At 32.3% G+C, this 7,500-nt stretch overlaps 2 protein-coding genes across 2 annotated transcripts in view; one reads left to right on the top strand and one right to left on the bottom strand.

Moving 5' to 3' along the window:
- The window catches only part of Ntan1 (N-terminal amidohydrolase 1), a 336,882-nt gene that overhangs the window by 311,894 nt on the left and 17,488 nt on the right, over positions 1 to 7,500 (bottom strand). The window lies entirely within an intron of this gene.
- The window catches only part of LOC137655760 (myotubularin-related protein 3), a 201,373-nt gene continuing 194,869 nt past the window's right edge, over positions 997 to 7,500 (top strand). Inside the window, exon 1 of the mRNA XM_068389938.1 lies at positions 997 to 1,063. The gene's annotated coding sequence lies outside the window, so the exon portion shown is untranslated. The remainder of the gene's footprint in view (positions 1,064 to 7,500) is intronic.

Raw genomic sequence — 7,500 nt, 5'->3', positions numbered from 1 at the left:
GATCGAAGATAAGTTAAGAGAAGAGTATGAGCTATTGTATCATTACATCCCTCTCTCTCTCTCTCTCTCTCTCTCTCTCTCTCTCTCTCTCTCTCTCTCTCTCTCTCCCTAGCCTGGCTTACTCCCGTCTGGATGATTGGTATTCCTCCAGTATGCCGTTGTCTAACTAGAGCTATAGTGCATGTGGGTGCCTGTGTTCCCCAGTGGTGCAGTGATCTCTCTTTCTTCGAGGCGTTTTGACGTACCCTATTTATCAACGATATTTTTGCACTCGACTAGAAAAAAAAATATGCATTCACATACATCAATACATACTTTGGCTCAAGTGTGTTTTTAAACATATACAGGCACACGTGCGCACACAGAATCAGACACAGACACACACATACCCACACACACACACATATATATATATATATATATATATAAATATATATATATATATATATATATATATATATATATATATATATATATACATAAATATATATATATATGTGTGTGTATATATTTACAAATATAATGCATACATACATACGCACACAAACACACATATATACATGTACATATATACATATATATTTATATATATGTATATATATATATATATATATATATATATATACTGTATGTATATATATATATGTATGTATATATATATGCATGTATGTATGTATGTATGTATGTATATATACATATCTATGTATATATATCTATATATATACATATATATATGTATATATATACCTATTTATATACATATATATATATATATATATATATATATATATATATATATAAATTATGTGAAATCGTTAACAGGCAATGGACGTGGGTTTAATTCCCAGTGTGAGTGAAATAACAGAAAGGTGGAGACAATATTTCGAAAACCTTGCCATGCCGGATGTGAGAAAGTCTTCAGTGATAACATGGATAAGCAATGATGGAGGAGGAGGAGAAGAAGGAGGAGGAGAGGGAGGAGGGGGATATGTCAGCGAGGGAAAACAACAACAGAAGGAGACGAGACGAGAGAGAAACCTGACGATAAGGAAGCTGAGGAAAGGTAAGGCTGCTGGTGTCGCGACACGAAGGAAAGAAATAAATTTGAATATAGGTGTGTTCAGATGCATAACTCAATGATAAGGTAATCGAAATTACCATAGGCTTGTAAAATGACATCATAATGCAGCGATTAATAAGATCGTATGAGGTTTATCGAGAACATATATCAAAATGACGATGAATAAAACGTTTCCGATAATTTATTTACGATTTTCCTTAATGAAGCCAATGTCTTTTTTTCTTTTCTTTTTATCTATTCATTTGACGCATGTAAAGGCTACATGTCAATTACGACTGTGACTCCAAACTCGCATGATGTTTGTAAAACATGAATTTTTTTTTTTTTTAAGTGTTTAACATTATTTACAATTTAGATTTTTTTTATTCTTATTTTCATTATTTTAATTAAAGACGATAAGCAGATACTTCATCCCACTAAATGGAATTTACTTCGCGATAATTAACACAAAACTACTAAACTATTCAAATAGAAATGGTCTTTGTTATCAACAGTGTATGGCATGCTAAGTTCCCTTGAAAATAATGCACATCCAAACGTTAACACAAACACAGAAACATCAGATTCAAACTTAATAGCACCTCTGGCACTTAGAAAATCTGTCTCAGATTGAGGCCAACTTATTAATCGAAAACATTAATAGATTAGTTTACGAAACCAGGTTATATGTTAATTAAGTCTGGCTATCTTGACCTGGATGCTTTTATATTAACTACATAAATCTAAGTTATTATGTATATTGATATCAAGAAGAGAAATATCAAGATTTTTCTAATACTAATATAAATTTAATATGTAATGTTTTAGATTAACGAGGGCAAATTGCCGACTGGTGAGGAAAAAACTTGAGTTATCAGCGTGAAAGGACTTCGGGAAACACACGATTCTATAGATGTATAATTCGGCTATAATGCCGAAATCTCTTACTACCAACCAATTCTTTCAGAAACTAAAAGACTTTCAAATGTTTCCTTCCAAAATATTCACTTACGTAAGAATCTCAATACCTGAATACAAGTAGTTTAAGTACTTTAATTCCCAATCAGTCTCAAGTGAAAGTAAGACCAAATCACTTCCATGAAGTGAAATTGAAGCAAAAACACTTAACGACTTTGAGAACGGTTGCAGCATCATGATCATGGAGGCGTGGGCTGCGGTTGGTAGGGGTGGATGTTACATACAAAAAGAGACATGTTTTTACTGCATTAGCGTTGCTTGCACTACAAGGAAAAAGATAATGGTGGCAAAGCGAATGTCACTCTCCTATCACTAGGCGGAATGAAAAAAAAAAATATAGACTGGCGGTCATATCATGGGGGTACAATCGGGCACACTATTTTATCTAATTTATCTTCCTTTTGTTTTGTTGTAGTTTTTATAGTTTATATGGGAATCCTTTATTTTAATGTTGTTACCGTTCTTAAAAATATATTTTTCCTTGTTTCCTTTCCTCACTGGGTTATATTCCCAGTTGGTGCCCCTGGGCTTATAGCATCCAGCTTTTCCAACTAGGGTTGTAGCTTAGCAAGTAATGATGATAATAATAATCATACGAAAGGGAATAACACAGACAATTGATTTAGACAATTGAAAGACAATGGATCTGTGAAAGTGAAGAGAGGAAAACAAACTAAATCATAATAGGTGAATAATTATAGTGTTTCGTTTGAAATCAGAATATGAAATGAAGTGAGAAAATAAGAGTGGCGGTAATCGCATTAGGAGGTAGAGATTGAAGATCAAATAACAATATTTTGTTAATTGAAAAATATGACCGCACTTTCAGTGGCATGATATAGAAAATGGCAAAAGATACAAAAAAAAAAAAAAAGAAAAAAAAAATAATCACGATGTTTTGATTTTATATAGATAAATAAAGTTCAAAGATTCGGTTGACTAACATACCAGTAGTTACTGTTTATCCATTTAATCTGTTTTTTATATAAACATCATGAAAACAATGAGAAGATTTTAAATATGTTTATAATAAAACCCTTAAACGAACTCTCCTCTAAAAACAAAAGCACATCCTGACACGAGAAACGAAAAACAGTTTGGAAATAACGTAACGATTTTACTTTATGAAAAAAAAAAATGGAATGTCAATGGCCATCAAAAAGTCTCCAGCCATCCATTCAAGCCAGGGAGAGTCACCATTACTCTTAGCAACATTTCGAACATATTCTTAACAATTTGGAGCTTATCTTCTCTACGTGGCCCACCTGTAACCCCATGGTCCCATGGTCCCATGGCCCCAGCAATGGCAACCCGTTGAACATCGAGAGGCATTGTCCCGAACCTGGATAGACTTGAATATGTTGTGCATCAAGGTTATCCATTATCCAGGCCGTCACACCATCCATTACACCGGAAGGATAGGGAGAAAATCAATTCGTATCGGGTTGTCATGGAATAAGGTATGACACGAAAAGACACAATGAAAGAAATTGTGTCATCTTACAGTCTATGATGAAGTAATGATAGTTATCAGTACTATACAGAATGGTATAACATGCAAATATACTTTGGTGGCACGTCATTGAATATTAAGAGGATATTGGTCTCTTATACAATAAGATTACTTTAATAGATAAAATAAATTATTTCCGTAAAATGCGAATACAAATTACTAGGACTTTTGAAAGATAAAACTATAAATTATCGAGAAAAGAAACAGAATGACAACCTTCCATTAAAAATCAACTGCGAAGCGGTGGACAATTGTTTAAAATAAAGATGGTAAGGAATGGACATAGAACAGATTGTTATATACTGTAAAAAGGTAGCGTGAAAAGCTTAGAATCTGGAGTATTTCTAGTGAATAGTACAATTGACAGGATACAATAAAGAAAAAAATCAAAGAAGTGATTTATGTGTTATTCAGCTAAGGAAAAATATATATTATTGAATAACAGGAAATAAGAGATAAATGCTGCGTTTGAAACGGAAATAAAAAGTGGTCTTAGAACGTAAACATCTATCAAGACTAAACCACCACCAGAAAAAGGTACATTTTCCTAAAGGAGTTTTATTAAGATCTCTTATAAAATATGACCACAAGACCTACATTCCGTCAAATTTTATTAATAATTGACACGTAACTATTTGCGTCTTTAGATAAATAAATAAATAAAAAAAAAAAAACTATCTGCTTGGAAACGGTACAATGGAAATAGCATCAATATACAGTGACCGAAGTCAAAATGAAACAAAATAAATAGATTCAATTTATTAAAATAGAAAATTTGAATGGATATCATTTGTTATTAAATGAATAGTTTAGGACAGACGGTATCCAAATATAGAATGACAGCTCTGAATCGGACTGGTACAAAAAATGAAATGGCTTTCTAGGTTGTGGAAGCTAGCTTTGTCATTCATTGGCAATTTGAGCAAGCTGTATTTGAATATTAGACGCGGTCTAATGGCCATGATAGATTCCTCCCTAGCGATTGGGCAACAGTTCAATTTGTTGAATTACACTCCACATCTATTGACCTCAGCAGTGAAGGTCATACTTAGTAATTATTCACCTGCAGTGGTACAACAATAATAATATGCAGTATGGCATTAGTAACCTAATAAAAAAGACTAGGTGAAAACCGAATGGATTGCATGTCTAAAAACCAGAATAGGGCAATTGGAATAACAGCAATATAATGTATATAATAATAGTGGAGGCTTGAACCATATAAACATGTAAAATTTCTGCATCTTCAAATAAAAAAAAAAAAAAAATTTTATGTAAAATGGTTTCATCCAAAAGTATTCTACATAACAGTAAACACGTGATAAAACTTGTCCGGAACAGGAGAGGATGAAAGGGTATATGGCTGACACCACGACTTATTGATTTCGTCATGAATCGCCAACAGTGACTGTGGAAGAAAGTTCCATCGCTGGAAGATAATGTTATTTATCTAGGCTACGTGGGAAAGTATTTCATACGGAAGAGAGAGAGAGAGAGAGAGAGAGAGAGAGAGAGAGAGAGAGAGAGAGAGAGAGAGAGAGAGAGAGAGAGAGAGAGAGAGAGAGTGGAAATTGCAACATTTTAGCCGAAGGATTTGCAGGGAAACAAAGGGGCTGAAATTTTCTCTCGCCATCCCTGCCAAGATGGAAGACATTTCTGGTGGAAAACATTTTAGAATTAAACACAAACACACCCACTCACACACACTTATGTATGTATTTATGAATAAACACACCCACACATATATATAGACATATATGTATATATATATATATATAATATATATATATATATATATATATATATATATATATATATATATATATATATATAATATATATATAATATATATATATATATATATATATATATATATATATATATATATATATATATATATATATATATGTACATATATACATATATACAGTATATATAGTGTATGTATATATATATATATATATATATATATATATATATATATACATATATATTTCTTTTTTTAATTAGTTTCTGACAAATTTGTCTTTCACCTGCTAAATCGTGGATGCCAAACAGTTTCGATGCATTAGCAGCTTAAAATACAAAAGAATGCTTTTCAGCAGTACATCAATAACCTTACATACCTCACCTCTCATCTATAGTCTCGACCTTCATGAATATTAAAGTTTTTTTTTTCAAAACCCACCCTTTTCAGTCTTCCCCCCCCCCCCCTTGCTCCCAATACATCTGATTTATAAATCCCTTTTCCTCGAAAATGTTTTCTTCCATTTATTTACAATACTTTTCTTTAAACATGCGACTAAAATAATTTCCTGTCTGTAATTTTTTTCATAACATAATAGAAAAAAATTTAAATATCTGCAGTTGAGAGTATTTTCTGAGACCCATTATTGCATAAATTAATCACAATTCTAGTTGACACCTGGTTCTCTCCAAGAAAACTTCTAATGGCTTAATTAATGGTCTTCTACATCATACTCTCTCAACAATAAATCCCTAATAACATTTTCTTGCCATGAGCTTTCTTTTAATCCATGCGCTTTCTAACGTCTCACTCAGTTACTCAATAAAAAATATTTAATCCAAACGTCCCATCCTTTTTTAAACCTTAATTGTTCTTTTCCTATAATTCAAAAGCATATCATACTTCTTCCCATGTATACTGCAGTTGGCAATAGTACGCTCCTATTAATGTTCCAGTAATTTCTATCATCTTATCCACAACAAACATGAATATCTAAAGTTTTAACGCTCATGGATACACAAATAAATACATACACTATACCAAGGGATGGCCCCAGAGGAAAATAACACAAGTAACTACCACATTCATCATATAACAGCCGAATTGTGGATTAACGTATTGTGGAGTAAAACTTCTAAAACATTGGTCCCTCATTAATACTCGCCATTCATCCTTATATTCCACGTATTGTTGCTTTTCATGGATATCGATTCTTTCTATTCAATAAGTATTTCACGCAATCTATCAAACCCTTTTGATGCATTTATCATACCTCTTAGAACTTACCTCCAAATACTCTGATCCATTCTTCAAGCTATGCTAAGCTTTTTGTCATTTCTTCTTACCTATACAATGCTGTGTCATTCACCTTCATCTTGCACGCAACCCTGTACTCCTTGGATATCAATGTTCTTCCTTTCACGAAACGTCTTTGATACCATTCATCTATCTTTTTAGGACTTCCTGTCTTCCGAAATCCTAACCTTTCTAAATTATTCTAATTCCTTAACTACCTGTTGTCTATTTTTTTCTAATTAACCGAACCACCTATAATCAATCATGTCATCTACACTAGACTTTTTACAAATTCTACATTTCTCAAACTTTCTGTGACTTTTGTCTTTTCTCTCATCGTACCACCCATTACATTTATTCACAAATACTTCAAAAACTAAAACCACTCATATTCTTTCAACAACGTACTTTTCATCCACGCTCATAACTTTTCTCTTGCTCATATTTACTAAAATCTTCCTCCTTTTAATAAAACTTTTAAATCTTTCACTGATTTATTAAGTTTCTCTTACTCTTTCCAATATGTATGGCAGCATCTGCGCTTCTTCATCTATTCTGTTAGGCATTAACTTTATAAAATTTATGCAAATTTCTTTATACCATCCGTTTTAACCATTAAAAATTCCACTCACAACATTGCACCTAAAGGTGTCATTCCTTCGACTTCAAACATCTCTTCATCATGAAGATATTCAGAAGATTTATGACTAACACACCTTTTCTTAGACTCTCCCAATTACCAAACCAGCTACAATCCCCTCTACAAGTACTAATAATCACTTCCCTCTTCGGAATCCTCCTCTTTGACTAGTAATCAATTCTATTGTAAATGTGTCTTAGAATGAATAATTAACACTTCCTCCACACATAAATTCCTTACACAAATAACCATTGCTCTTCTTCTTA

Source organism: Palaemon carinicauda, chromosome 1 (genome assembly GCF_036898095.1).
Source record: "Palaemon carinicauda isolate YSFRI2023 chromosome 1, ASM3689809v2, whole genome shotgun sequence".
In the NCBI taxonomy this organism is placed as follows: domain Eukaryota; kingdom Metazoa; phylum Arthropoda; class Malacostraca; order Decapoda; family Palaemonidae; genus Palaemon; species Palaemon carinicauda.
Note: the sequence above shows the minus strand (reverse complement) of the source record. Positions and strands in the feature narration are given on the sequence as shown.